Below are 14,549 nucleotides of genomic sequence, written 5' to 3' on the forward strand. Positions count from 1 at the left end.
AATTAAAAAGAGGACTAAGAGATATGAGAGGCCAACATGTCTCTCCTATGGATGTGTCATTGGTATCTAATGTTTTATCATTAGAGCTTGATTTCTTTTATTTAATGAGGACTTAGACTTCTAAAATACAAATGTCATTATATATAGGCTTAATCAGTGATGTCCAACTCGAATAGAAACTGACCCCTATAGACTGTATATTAACTTAGAAAAATGACAAATTAACCTATTCATGAATTCATATATATATATGTATATATATATATGTTGTTTAGTATTTCCCAATTACATTTTAATTCAGTACCTTCAGTACTAGGAGTGGGCCACTTGTTTGACACCTCAGCCAAATCACTGTTGATGCAAATCATATTTTTAGCTTCATAAAACTTTTGATGTGTTAAGATTTTACCTTATAATTGAGAAGACAACCTTCCATATATACTATACATTCAACTTTCATGGAGGTAAAGTACTGAAGTCGAAGGCTTCAGTCTTTCAGAATAGAGAGAGAAGAGTGGAGACTTTCCTTCTCAAAGCACCATTCAGGGAAGACAGCTGATGTAAAGGAGAAAAGGTTTGGGGATAGTAAAAGGTTGTCTCAGAGAGAGGAGAGGGGGTTTGAAGATTTTCCCCCTTCTGCCTTCCCTCCTTAGCTATGTCTGCTCTCCCAAATTCGCTCTTGTATCTCTTGTCCCCCCTCCACTACTTGAGATCAAAGGGTCTCCCCTTGAGCTGTTCACTTACACTTGATTTACAGCTTGGGGAAAAGATAACTATTTTAATGTCAACTCAATCAGGATAATACAAAAGAATAACTGACAGAGAAATGAATGGGAAAATAAAGTGGGAAAAAGGGGGTCCCTTTATCTATCTAAAACCCTTTTCCCTCCCTCCTCAAGTTTGGGGGGAACTCAGGCTTTGGCAGCCCGAGCCCCCTAAGAGATAGTCAGGTTGGCTGATCCTGGGTTTGGTCCCTTTGTCACAGTTCAGACCCAGGGCAACAGGAGCTGAGGTAAAGTGACAAAGATTCAAAATGTCTTTTCTCAGGTTTCTCTTCTCTGGGTCCCTTTAATTGGGAAGTGTTGCGGGGAAGGATTTCCAGTCACAAAAAGGAAAAAGTGGGTAACACTCAGGAGAAAGTCTTTTTTAATCTTCTCTTTTCTGCTTCTCTAGCCTGAGAGAGCAACTGCTCTTCCAGTCAGAATCCTCTGCTCCTCAAGATTCCAATGTCCTCAGGCCCCTACCCCATCAAGATGATCAGATCCACATACTCTTCAGCCTGACACTTTTTATATAGTGCCAGCCTCTGTCACAGAACCTAGAAAATGGCATGAAATTTAAAAATTCAAATGTTGATACATTGAACTTCTGGGAAATAGATAATTAGGTTTCGATGATCACCAAAAATGTAATCTTTCACTACAGATTGCTAAAAATGCATTTTTTTCTACATATAGTTCCATATAACAAAATATTTATTCTGATAACATACACTTTCCCTAACATGGTAATCCTGGAATAATCCATAAAATTCCATATGCACAATAACATTAATAACATGGAAAATTTTTTTCTCACTAGTAATTTCCTAGAATTCTGTGATCTAACATCAAAACAAAACCAACTGCTATATTGGTTTCAGACAATATTCATTTTTTATGACATGTTAAATCTATGGTACCATCAATACTATTCTCCTTTTTTTTACAGGTATAATGAGTAGTTGACTCAACACCAAAATCACTGTGGATAGCTGCTGCAGACATTTCAGAACAAAGTTTATTGAAAACTTATTTTCTCACTGTGTCACATGACTGATTCTGCACATTTGTGGTAGGATTCCAAAAGATTTGCACTATGCTTTGGGGGTTTAATTTCAATGTAAAATTTGAATATTAGCCATTCCACAAACTTGTGCACATCACATTTTTCATTTTTTTCTTTGCTGTGTATAGTGCTATTATCAACACAAAAATAAAAAAGGAGGTTACTGATAATTATATGAATGCTTGAAGTTATAAAAGTTATCATATACAAAATCACTGCAAATGAAATGGAATCTCAGAGAAGGCACTTCAAGTAGAGTAAAGGAGAGGATACTGGGAGAGGTCTCCTATAGAAGATAAGATTTGGTCCATTTCTTAAAAGGAGTCAGATGAATCAAAACCTGGAGATGGGAATGGAGAATATTCCTGCATGGGGGCAGTTGTGAAAGTCATATAGTCAGAAGATGAAGCATGTCCTGTGAGACATACAGGCCAATATAGCTGGATTAGAGAGCATTTGGAGTAATGTAAAAAAAAAAAGACTAGAAAATTTGAAAGAGGCCAAGGAAGGAAGGTCTTAAAATGTCAAAAGAATATTTGATATTTGATCTTGTAGTTAATGTGAGTTTATTAAGTAGAGGAGTAGCAGGATTAGATCTAAGCTTTAGGAAAATTTACTTTGGTTTACTGAATGGAGAATGAATTAGTCAGAAGAGAGTTGAAGTTTGGTCATGGGATGATGAATTCCTGAATCCATCTTATTGATTTGAGGCAAGTCATATAAACTCTCACTAATCTCAGACAAGTCTCTAAAGTAAGAAGGTGCTGACTTGTGCTGGTTGAGTGAATGTCTTTTCTGAGAGTTCCCTATACTGATTGAATCACAGTTCTACTCTATTCCAAAGAGCTAAATATATTTTGGTGGCTCAGTGGATTGAGTGAAGGCTTTAAATCAGGAAGACTCATATTCATGAGTTTAAATCTACATTTAAGACACTAGCTCAGACACATTATCCATGTGAGTCTAGGCAAGACATCTAGCCCTCTTTTAAAATAATTAATTTAAAAATATTTTTCCATGTTTACATGATCCATTTTCTTTACCTCCCCTCTTCCTTACCTCCTCCCAGAGCCAACAAGTAATTCCACTGGATTGTACAAGTATTATCCCTTGATATTTATTTCCATATTATTCATTTCTGTCATGGAGAAATGTTTTAAAGCCCAATCCCCAAATCAGAAACCTATATATACAGGTTATAAGTAATAAGTCATATATGTTCTTCTTTTGCATTTATGCTTCCATAGTTTTTTCTCTCAAAGTGGATAGCATTCAGGAGTGTCCTGGATTATTGTGTTGCTACTGGTAATAAAGTACATTACATTGGATAGTTCTACAATGTTTCACTTTGTGTGTTCAATGTTCTCTTGGTTCTGCTTATTTCACTCTGCATCAGTTCATTGAGATTCTCCCAGTTCATATAGAAAATCCCCCACTTCATCATTCTTTATGGCACCATAGTATTCCATCATCATCATATATCACTATTTGTTTAGCCATTTCCCACCACCTCATTTTCCAATTTTTTTACCACCACAAAAAAAGCAAAGAAATGAATATTTTTGTACAATATTTTTTCATTATTATCTATTTGGAGTACAATAATAGCAGTATAGCTGGATCAAAGGGCATGCAATCTATTAATGCCCTTATTCCCTTTGGGAATAATTCCAAATTACCTTCTAGAATGTTTGGATTAATTTACAACTCCACTAGCAATGCATTAGTGTCCCAATTTTGCCACATCCCTTACACTATTTATTATTTTCCTTTACTGTCATATTGGCCAACCTGCTAGGTGTGAGGTGGTACTTCGAGCACTAAAAATAACTGAACAAAATTAGCAAAATATATATTTTTCATCTAAGTCCTTGAATCCAAGTATCACCTGAGGAAATCATTTGGAAGGGGTCATGGTCACATGGGAAGCAGTAATTCTCATTCATTTTAGGAAGTGTTCTAGTCAATTGTATTATAATTAAATAACTATGGGATCAGACTTGCTGACACGATTTTTATTATGAATTGCCAATCAGTCAAGCAGTCAGCATTTATTCAGTATCAATTGTGTGCTAGACACTAGACACTATCTGTTGAGGAAACAAAAGGAGGTGAAGGTCCCTACCCTACAGAAACAGTCTAATGGAGAGACATTGGAACAAATACAAACAAGCTAAACATAGGATAATTAATGATGATAAACAGTGGAAAGTCACTAGAATTAAGTAGTGGGAAAGGCTTTCTGAAAGAGTTTGGGATTTTGGATGGATCTTGAAGTCAGGGAAATAAGAAAGCAAAATTAAAGAGGGAGACCATTCTAGGCAAGGAGGGTAGCCAGAGAAAATTCCTCAAACTGAGTGAAATGTTTGTAAGCAGTAATTATAAGTATTGTTTTTTTATGCTTTATTCTTTTCATGTGTCTACTTAAATGGTTTCCCTTCATTATCTGGCAGATCATCTCTTCTATCTGAATACTCTTTTTATAAAGAGAAGAAAGAAAATTTTATTCTTGTTTTCATTTTGATTTTTAAGTACATTTTGCAAAAAGAAAAGAAGCTAGTTATAGAATGGGATGACTTTTTGGTATCCCCGAACTTAATTTCTCTCAAAAACCAGGTCTGTAATCCTTCTTGATCATTATCTTGCTTGCTTTTACTATAGGCTTTCTTTGCTAATGATGAATGCAATTTAAATCACGAAGTTGGTCTATAAAACCCATTCATAGACAGGAAAAAAAAAACTATCCCTTTCCTCTTTCTCATATTTTGTCATAATCATCACCCTCGAGTTCCAAAGTAATTTTTACCTATATAAAAAAATCTCAGAACTTTGATATCAGAACTTACTTCCTTTTTAATTAGTCTTTATCTTATTCTATTTTCTGTTATGTTGATTTAGTGTTATGTGTATGACAAGAGCTTGAAATATTACTCTGGTTCATTAGGTGTTATTCTGCAATCCTCATTAGTTAATTCAACTCTGGGTGGATAATAATTACTTTGTAGAATCATAAAATCTTAGAATTGGGATGAATCACAAATGTCAACTACCCCAAATTTGTGCTGGGTGTATTTCCCTATAACATTATTAATGAATGATTATTCACCTCCTTTTAAGTTGAGTGATGAAGAGTTCACTGCAGCAAAAGGAAGATCATTTCATTACCTGATCATCTAATTGTGAGAAAATGTTTTCTTAATTGGATCAGAATCAGTCTCCTATTAATTCTTGATTTTGTTTTTGCCTTCTGTAACTATAAAAATAAATCTAATTGATCTTCAATATGATAGCATATCAAATATAATAACAATATACAATAATATAACTTTCATTCCAAGTATGTGATTACAGTATCATCTTCACTTTCTTTATGAAAAAACAAAACTGAGTCAAAATGTAAATTCACTTGCTCATTGTTACACAATGACTAAATCTTGAAGTTAAGAAGTGTACAGAATCCCCTATCTCTACTAGGGCCAGTAACTGTTCACTATACATTATTACCTTTTAATGGTTTTTGAATACTTGAAGACTCGCATCTTTCTCCATTCCCATTAGTTTTCTTTTCTAAGATAGGTTCAGTTACTTATTCAATAGTTCATTTAAAAGACTTCCAAATTCTTTACTCTTTACCCTAATATTTGTGGATCTCAAGCTTTTTATTTTTATTTTTTTGCTCATGGGAAGAATAATTAAAAGGAATTAGCATTTACACTATGCTGACTATATGCCAGGCACTGTTTTAACCACTTTAACATTCTCTCATTTAATCATAGTAGTATTCTTTGTTCTGGTACATCCTTGGCACATGATCAGTCACACGACTAGCCACACCATTGCAATTTTAAGTTCCCTAAAATTATGGACATGCATAGTTACAATTTGACTTAGCAGCCTACTGCTCTCTATCCTGTGAGAACTGTGGATCTGGATCCATTCCAATTGGTCAATGGGTATTTTAGACTGTGGTAACTTAAACTATGACCAGTATTACAAATGCTATGTGACAACAAAAGATAATCAGATCTTATTATTCTGACCACTATACCTTAAGTAATAGAGTACAAGATCTGCATTCACTTTTCCACTCTTTATGTCACACTCTAGGCTCAAATTAAACATATAGTCAGCCAAACTCCTTTCCACAATACACAGACATATGTAAATATATGTGTGATGTATATGTGTGTTCATGTATGTATATATATATATGTGTGTGTGTGTACATATATATAACTATGAGTCAAGGTTTACTATGTTGCATCTGTATGATTGCTTTTTTTGTGAGCCCAGATACACCAGCATACATTTGTCTCTATTAAATTTCATCTTTCTTCACTGAAGTCCTTCTCTATAATGTAGAGGTTGTCTAGGGATCTTAAAGGTTTCTTCACTAGGGAACCAACTCTAATAAAGTCATATCAACTTGGAAAGGCTTTCTGCATAGATCTTGCAATTGAATATGTGTCTGTCATCTAAAAGAGCCTCATGACTAGAATGTGAGCTCAAAATCAGATGCTCAAAACCATGACTCAACAACTTATGACACCATCTACTAAGTACCTGGGAAGTCCTAGTGCACATTAGTACACAAAATATGTCATGAAATAATGAATATTTCATTTTATTTTTAAACCTTCACCTTCTGTCTTAAAATTAACACTGTGTATTGGTTCTAAGGCAGAAGAATGGTAAGGGCTAGGCCATGGGGGTTAAGTGACTTTCCCAGGGTCACACAGCTAGGAAGTGTCTGAGACCAGATTTGAACACAGGACCTCCTGACTCTAGGCCTGGCTCTCAATCCACTGAGCTACCCAGCTGCCTCTAATAATAAATATTTTAAAATATAATTAAATTTTGTTTTCTTAGTTTGAGCATAGAGTTCCAATGATTTTTCTCTAAATCAGCTTGACAGAGAAGTGTCATAGAATAGTACCCAGAAAGCCAGCACTGGAATGAGGACAATCTAAATTTTCATTCAACTTCTTATGCCTGTTGGCTGTATGGCATTGGGCAAATCACATAACCCTTCAGTAATTCAAAACATTATCTAAGATTTTTTTATTCTGAAATTCATGTCAAAGACCAGTTGCTGACTCGCTAACTGGCATTGGTAGAGGGCAATTCTTTATGAAGAGATTCTCTTATTGAAGAAATAGCAGACTAAAACTCCTAATAAAATAAAATCAGTAAAAATATCCAGCTGAAATTGGATATGGTTACATTGTTCCAAATGACCTAGACTAACACTAAAACTAGCATGTCGGAGTTTTTATTTCTGTAAGATTCCAGTGAACACATTAAAAGCAGAAGTCACAATATTGTCTAACTATATGTAGGAAACTATAATTTGTCAACTTGTTATTTGAAGAGGTTCTACCTTATTTTTTCTTTTTCAAGTCTTGTTATTGTTTTCAAGTTGAAAAAAAATCTCACAAAAAAGGCTTAGGTTATATGCCAGCTGTAAACTAGCTACCTAATTAGTAGGAAGTCTCTTGTACCTATCTCCCTGTGAGGATCTTCAAACGAATGTCGTGGCACACAGAGGATACCCATAAGGCCCTCTTGTTTCTGATCTTTCTGTGGATATCCATGAGGCATGGAAAAGATTAAGAAAGGAATCTGTTCAAGATATAATTGGCAAGATAATAAAAGAGGAAAATGTAGTGAGAAATCATATTACTTGTGGATTGACTACTGACGAAATATCAATTTTTTAGACTGCCAGATTTTGCTCTGTAGTTTAGCTTCCCAAAATAGGAACTTGGATAGAACATGAAACCTGTTAGGAATAAATTCCTTCGTCCTCTTAATAAAAGGAATATTTTTCCATTAAAATAAACTTTCAGTGTAATAGCAATGGAATATGGACATGAGTGGGTTATGAGTCCATGCTGATTTCATTTCATGGATGTCAGTTTGCTTACTCATGAACTGAACTGAACACCTTTATCACTACCAAAATCTTAAAGGAATACTTCACAAATTTTGTGAAAGTGAATTTTTATCCCATGTATTACTTCCTAGATTTCCTGATTATAACCTGCAATGCAGATTATACTTTTTTTTAGTCATATACACAGATTCATGTACATACACAAACACGTTTGTTTGGTATTCTAGACTCATGGTTAGAAACTTCAGATTCATATTTCTTTTATGTTTAAACCAATAATCTTTTTTCATGGCTGTTATGAAAATTTGTGTTTCTTCAGAAAGATTGGCTTAAACAAAAGGACCTGGAGACATATAAATATAACTTAGGGCTCAGTAAGCAGTCTTAAGGATTTGTAATCATTAGAGCAGGAATCCTTCTCTGTAACATATGATGCAGTGAGTCAATATCAGCTTAGTGTTGAAGAGGCAGAATAATAAACAGTGGTAAGAAATTAGAAAGTCAACAGAAAATAGAGTCCTACGTGATGAATTGGGGTTATAGATATTAGGGGAAAGAATTGGTAAATTGCTAGAAGGTTGTAATTGAAGGTAGGTGGTATAGATGATAATCTGGGAATGAATACTTAATTTTTTTGTTTCCTGCTGCCTTTTCAATTCTGTATGCATTTTTTAATCAAATTGATTCAAGATAAAAATATAAAGCTTAAACTCTCTTTAGTGGTTCCAAGGGAATTTATTTTTTGAGTCTAATCTCTGGTTTTAAGTTTCTTTTCCTCATTTTGCTTTTTGTTCATTTGACTGTGTTGTTCTTCCACCTTTCTCCATTAAAATTCTTATCTAAAGGAAAACTTGGGAAAGAATCCACTGGTATACAATGCCCTAAAGAAGTTAGTACATAGGCATTAGTTATGGGACCCATACGTGTACTAATGAAGTCATGGAACCATCAGAATATCTAAGTAAATGTCTCTAGGTGTCATTAAGCAATAAAAGCCATTTAATTCTAGCAGTAGACTAATCTTTGGGGGAATTTCAAGTCAATATTCACACAAGAATAAGATCAATACCAGATTAGAGTGCCTTGAGATCCCATATAAAAGTACAGAGTATCTATTCAGGAAAAAAAAATATACAAAGAGAATACAAGAGGAGAAAGGTGGACTATTATAAGAAAACAACCACCATGGGCTATTGGAGTCACAGAGAGACCAGAATTCTTAGGAGAATATCTGGACTTTACTTGTGCAAAAGAAAACAAATAATCTAAGGACAATAAAAGGGAGTCTTTGGAACTTCTTGAAAAAGTGAATATCATATCCTAGAGTTATATGATCAGTTGTATGCTTTAATTTGGAAATATCAGTTTGACACCTGTATAAAAGAGACATCTGAGTAGGAGATATGTGACTTTTTTTTTTAGTCCAATTCTGTCCAGTCAAATCAATAAGCATTTACTAAATACCTTCAATTTGTAAAGAAGAAGAGTTCATACTTTATCCTAAAAGCAACAGGTAGCCATTGATGGTTTGTATCATATTTTGTGTTTTACTTGGACCATATATACTTAAGTTGTATTTATAAAATTGAGGATATTATCTTCATATGAAGGAGGATTCTTTACTTATGGCACAATGAGTTTTTAAAGACTATGTTGACACTTTGGAAAGGAAAACAAGGCTCACTGGGAGGACCTCTGATTGATTTGCTATCCTATTGGATAACAGTCTATGTTCAATATTCCCTATATAAATCTGTACTATGTTTAAGACCCTTGTTATCTTGAACGTATGGAGAATGGACATCCTTGAGAGACAAAGGAGAAAGTTAATGAATCACCAATATTCTTAGAGAGAGGCATTCAAGGTGATATTTGATCTGTTATATTAAGAGAACAGGGTCTGACAATTTAGTTACTTGAATTATTCAACCCTCACTCCCTGATTCAAAATTCCTAAGACTTCTGGAAAACTGACAAAGTTCCAATTCAAAATGTTATATTGTTATGCAACCTAGAATCTGATATGTCTCCCTAGAAATCAGAAACTATATTTAGGAAGTGTAGTTTTTTAGTTAAGTTTCTATTGAGAGGTTGACCAAATTTATAATAAATCAGCTCTTTCCCCATACCCTTTAGCCTCTCTGTATAGTCTATATATTATTATTATTGTTTCTATTAATGACTTTACTTTCATAGTATACCAGAAGGTAGTTATGTTCTTTACAATCTTTTAGACAATATAGAATATTTGGAACCACATGAGTTTCTCTGAAGGGTGGAGATACCAGGAATGTAGATATGTTCTAGAAATTTAGTCCATGGCAGTCCATTACATTTTTGATAGCTCTGGTTGATAGGAAACTTTACTTAACATCTGCAACAGCCACAGCTTTTCCTGGATTCTTTTTCTTTTCTAGAGACAAGGAGAACAAATCCAGTTCCTCTGCCTATGACTTCTCTTCAAAGATTTGAAGAGTGGCATCATTTCATCTCTCTTTTGTCTAGGCTAGTCATGCTAACATTCTTCATATGAAAATATCTTGAAGTCTTTGATTATCTTGGTTGTCCTCCTCTGGATTCACTAGTTTATCCTTCCTTGAAGGGGTACCCAGAATTGTGCATTGTAATATGGGAATAATCTGAGGAGGGCAGAATATAAGGAACAATAGCAACCAAATTATAGAATGTTAAGCCTTTCTTAGGGTCATTTATGAATGCATTAGAGTTTTGGGATGATATTTCACACAATTGATTCATATTAAGGGAGCAGTCTACTAAAATAATACATTTCATACAGTCTTTTATCTAGTTGACATCAAGTAGTTATATCTCTGGATTCTGGAAAGAAGAAATGCTGAAGAATATGAGAATACATAGAAAGATGTCAGTAACTATTTTGCATTGCTAAATGTTTGAAAGATTTCTAGGTAGAAAGGGGAAAAAAGGATTTGATTTGTTTTTCCAAGAGGAAAAAACAAGAAACAATATTTGGAATCTACAAATAGGTAAACTGAGATTTGATATAAAGAAAATTTCCTAAAAATTTGAGCTATCCAAAAGTGGAACAGGCTGCTTTGGGAGCTCGTGGATTCTTAAACGCAAGAAGTCTTAGCACAAAGACTGAATAACTACTTAACCAAAATAAATACTTATGCAAAAAAGAACAATTTCCCTTCATATATTAGTTTAATTTGTTTACCTTTAAGACTTTTCAAAATATGAAATGGATATATATAATACTGAAGTATTCATTCATTTTTTTCCTTGAAAAAAGAGAATTAGGCTCATTATAATTTATGTTATTTTTAATCATCATTAATTGTTCAGGTAATGTGCATAGTTTCCCACAAAATACAGATTTCTAGAATATTATAGTAGGCAGGAACCTCAGCTGTCATCTAATCTAATTCTTGCTTGAGCAAAACTATCTTCTATAATATATACAATAATAAACATTCATTACTGAAGATGTTTTATGGCAAGAGTAGGACTTCTAATATGGATTCATATTCATTACAGAAATCAATTGTAAGTTTTCTCTAGACTCTGAAAATATAACCTGATCATCTCTTGAGAACAAAATTACTACAAAGATTTGTACCCTGGCAATAAAAGATTCCATTCAGGTTAAATGAATAAACGAGGAAAATTTATTCATTACAAAGGCATAAAAATTACTTAGAGCAAGTAATAATTTTGAAATGGTTTCATTTTATGACAATAGTGGTTATATATATTTTCTTCTACTGACACTAACCTGAATCAGAACATCTGATCTTGACCAGATGAAATCAGTTGTTTTCTTCATTCTTATTTCTGTGATTCAAATACTGCTTTTCATTCATATTCATGGTTCATTACTCTCTTTTGTTGCATTTTTTATTCTGTTGTCTTGAACAATAGATATTTCTCTAAGAAAATATGCAAAAATCATATTTTTGAGCACACTTCAATAATTGTACAAGATATTACAAGAGCTCCTGGGAGGGGGTAGGGGTTGAGTGTTTCAAGAAATTATTTAACCCCACAATAAAACAAGCTCAATGAAAACATAGGAAAGTATAATAAAAATGAAAAGAAAAAATGAAAAAAAATTTGACTAGTTATTTTTGCAAACCTGTCTAATTAATCTTCAAAAATAAGCAAAGATCTTCAGAAGGACTTGATAGAAAACCTGCTGTTCATTCCTCTAAATTGTGGGAGAGGTTTATGACTTTGGAAGAATGGCAAAAACATCAGTAACACAAAAACTGCTAAATACCATTATGAATAAGAAAATAATTATCAAAGGGAATATAATTCAAAGAATTAAGAATGAAAGTTTTGAAAATAAAAATTTTCAACTAAAACTATTTTGCTAAACTGTTTACCAAAACTATTTTTACAAATCCAAGTAAGCCTATATAGTTTATCTTCATCAGATTTTTAAGCAGACCTCAAAAATGTTTTTTTGGCTTTATTAAAATTTCAGCAAGCTTTGAAGTCTATTGAGGAAATGATAAACTATAAGTATATTGTTACATTGAGAAATAATTGCTTAGGAATTTCAGAAATTCCCATTTGCAAAAAGAATATTGTAACTTGACTTCATATAATGCCCCATATCATAAAATGGTAAGAAATGCATATAGATACATCAAGGATTTGGATATTTGTCATATGTAAACTTCATTGAAAACTTATTGACTCTAATCATGACAAGACATGAAAAAAATGAATTACTCATTAAAGGAAGTTTTAAGATATAATTGTTACATATAGTTTCATGGAAAGTAATTTAAAATATATGTTCTAAGCTTATAAAGCAAATGTCAAATTGTATAAAATAAGTTATGACAGTAGAAGGAGGAAATATTACATATTCATTGTTTGATTTTTTTGAAAGATTTAAAAAGTCACTAGCCATATAATTGAATTTTATTTTGTACTGATAAATTCTAAAACCATTGTGAGTTATTGCTGGGTACCGGGTGCTCTGCTAAGCACTAGGAGAAAAAAGCAAAGAGACATATTTCTTATCCTTAAAGATATATGTGGGGGAGAGATGGATAAAGAAAAAATATGGTGGCCTGGAAAATCACAAGGATAGTAAAAGGAATTGTCATTGGGTAATCATTTAACATGTCCCTTCCTGAAGCAATGGTTGTGTTTATTTGGCTTCTATTCCAAGAACAAATGGTAGAAACTAGGGAAAAGAGGTAATAGAAGTGGCAGCATGGCAGCAAAACTGTATTTAAGTATGTTTGGGTGATGAATCATGACAGATACAGTTAGTTTACATCATTTAGGACAGGATGTGCACAAGGAAGGAACTGGCTCCTGCAGCTGTGAAAGAGAAGCATGGTAGGGACATAGGTGTGAAGTTGTCAATTTGTCAAGTATCTGACTGGGAAGACCTGGTGTTTCTGGACAAGATAGACATCCTTTGTTATTACGATTTTGTAAAACAATGAGATTCTTAGTTATATGAGCAAATGATCTCTTTACATAAGCAATGACAAAAGAAATACAAAAGATAAATGGCTACTTCTGTCTTTCCAGCATCAGCAAAGGTACTCTCAGTACCCATGGATACAGTTAGCAGCACAAAGATTGTAGACAGAGGTTCATTCTGGCAGTTCTGAGGACCATACTTTTCCCTCTTCAGATCACATCTAAGGTACATTATTAATTTCTTGATACCATATTTCATTACAGGCAATTATAATATGGAAAGAGGAAGGCAACAATACTATTAAATGACCCTAAGAATCTTCCAAAAAAAAATTATGGAAACAACTAGGCAAGCTTAACCTGAAAGGAAGAGGGAAAAAAATGGAGTCAAGGGTGGAGAATGATGGCAAAGATATACTTTCTCCCTTCACTTATTCGAATTTAGTTATGTGAAAGCGGATTTAGATGTTTTGCTCTTTAATCTGAAGGAGAGACTGAAGAATCATGGTTGAAAATTGAAAATGCAAAATTAAAAAAAAAATGTCTACTAGCATGATCTATCCTAAAGTGGAATGGGACTGCCTTGGGAAGCACTAGATTTTTTAAACAAAGGCTGGGTACTTACTAGATATATTGCAGAGCGGTTGGCCTAATGGATTTTGAGATGTTTTATTTGTTAGATTTTGTTTAATTCATTACATTTTTAGCTTCTAGAAAGTTCAAAAAACATTCCTGATCAATGACATTTCCTATGAAATTTTAGTGGTTCATATCCAAGATTCATTTGTGAAATGGTGAGAATGAAGAAAACAATGAATTTTTAAAATCTGAATTTTGATTTGAATGATTGGCTGACTCCTCCTCCCCTAATGGGCATCTAAATGATCACAATCCTAATAAAATAACAAAAGGTTCGAAGTCCTCTCTACAAAGGCAGGTGCATCATATTTTGCTACAGATTCATCTCATTTGTTCTCTTAAGTCTTTACTGACCATCCTAGAACTTTTGTACTCTATTTCAAATGACCTTTTGACCTTTGAACTCATAACTTTTATATTAGCTACTGTTTTAAGTGTAGATTATAATATTTTCAAGCTAATAAGAAGATCTCCATCTAACATTCTTAAACAATTATTTTGAGAAATTTACTGTAACTTTTCCCTAAATCTGGAAGATAGGCACATTTTTAAATGAAATCATCATAATTAAAACCATTCCGTTTAATCTGAAGACCCTGGGAAATATAAAGATCTTGAACTTGAGATGAAGAAGAATTCAATCCTGGGTATTCCCTCTTGTAGTTTATATGCAGTATGTACTAGATAAGTCTTTGTTGTTTGACAATGAAGCAAAAAAAAATAGAATTTACAATGTTTTATTACCTTGTGAAAG

Source organism: Monodelphis domestica, chromosome 3, assembly GCF_027887165.1.
Source record: "Monodelphis domestica isolate mMonDom1 chromosome 3, mMonDom1.pri, whole genome shotgun sequence".
NCBI classification, from domain to species: domain Eukaryota; kingdom Metazoa; phylum Chordata; class Mammalia; order Didelphimorphia; family Didelphidae; genus Monodelphis; species Monodelphis domestica.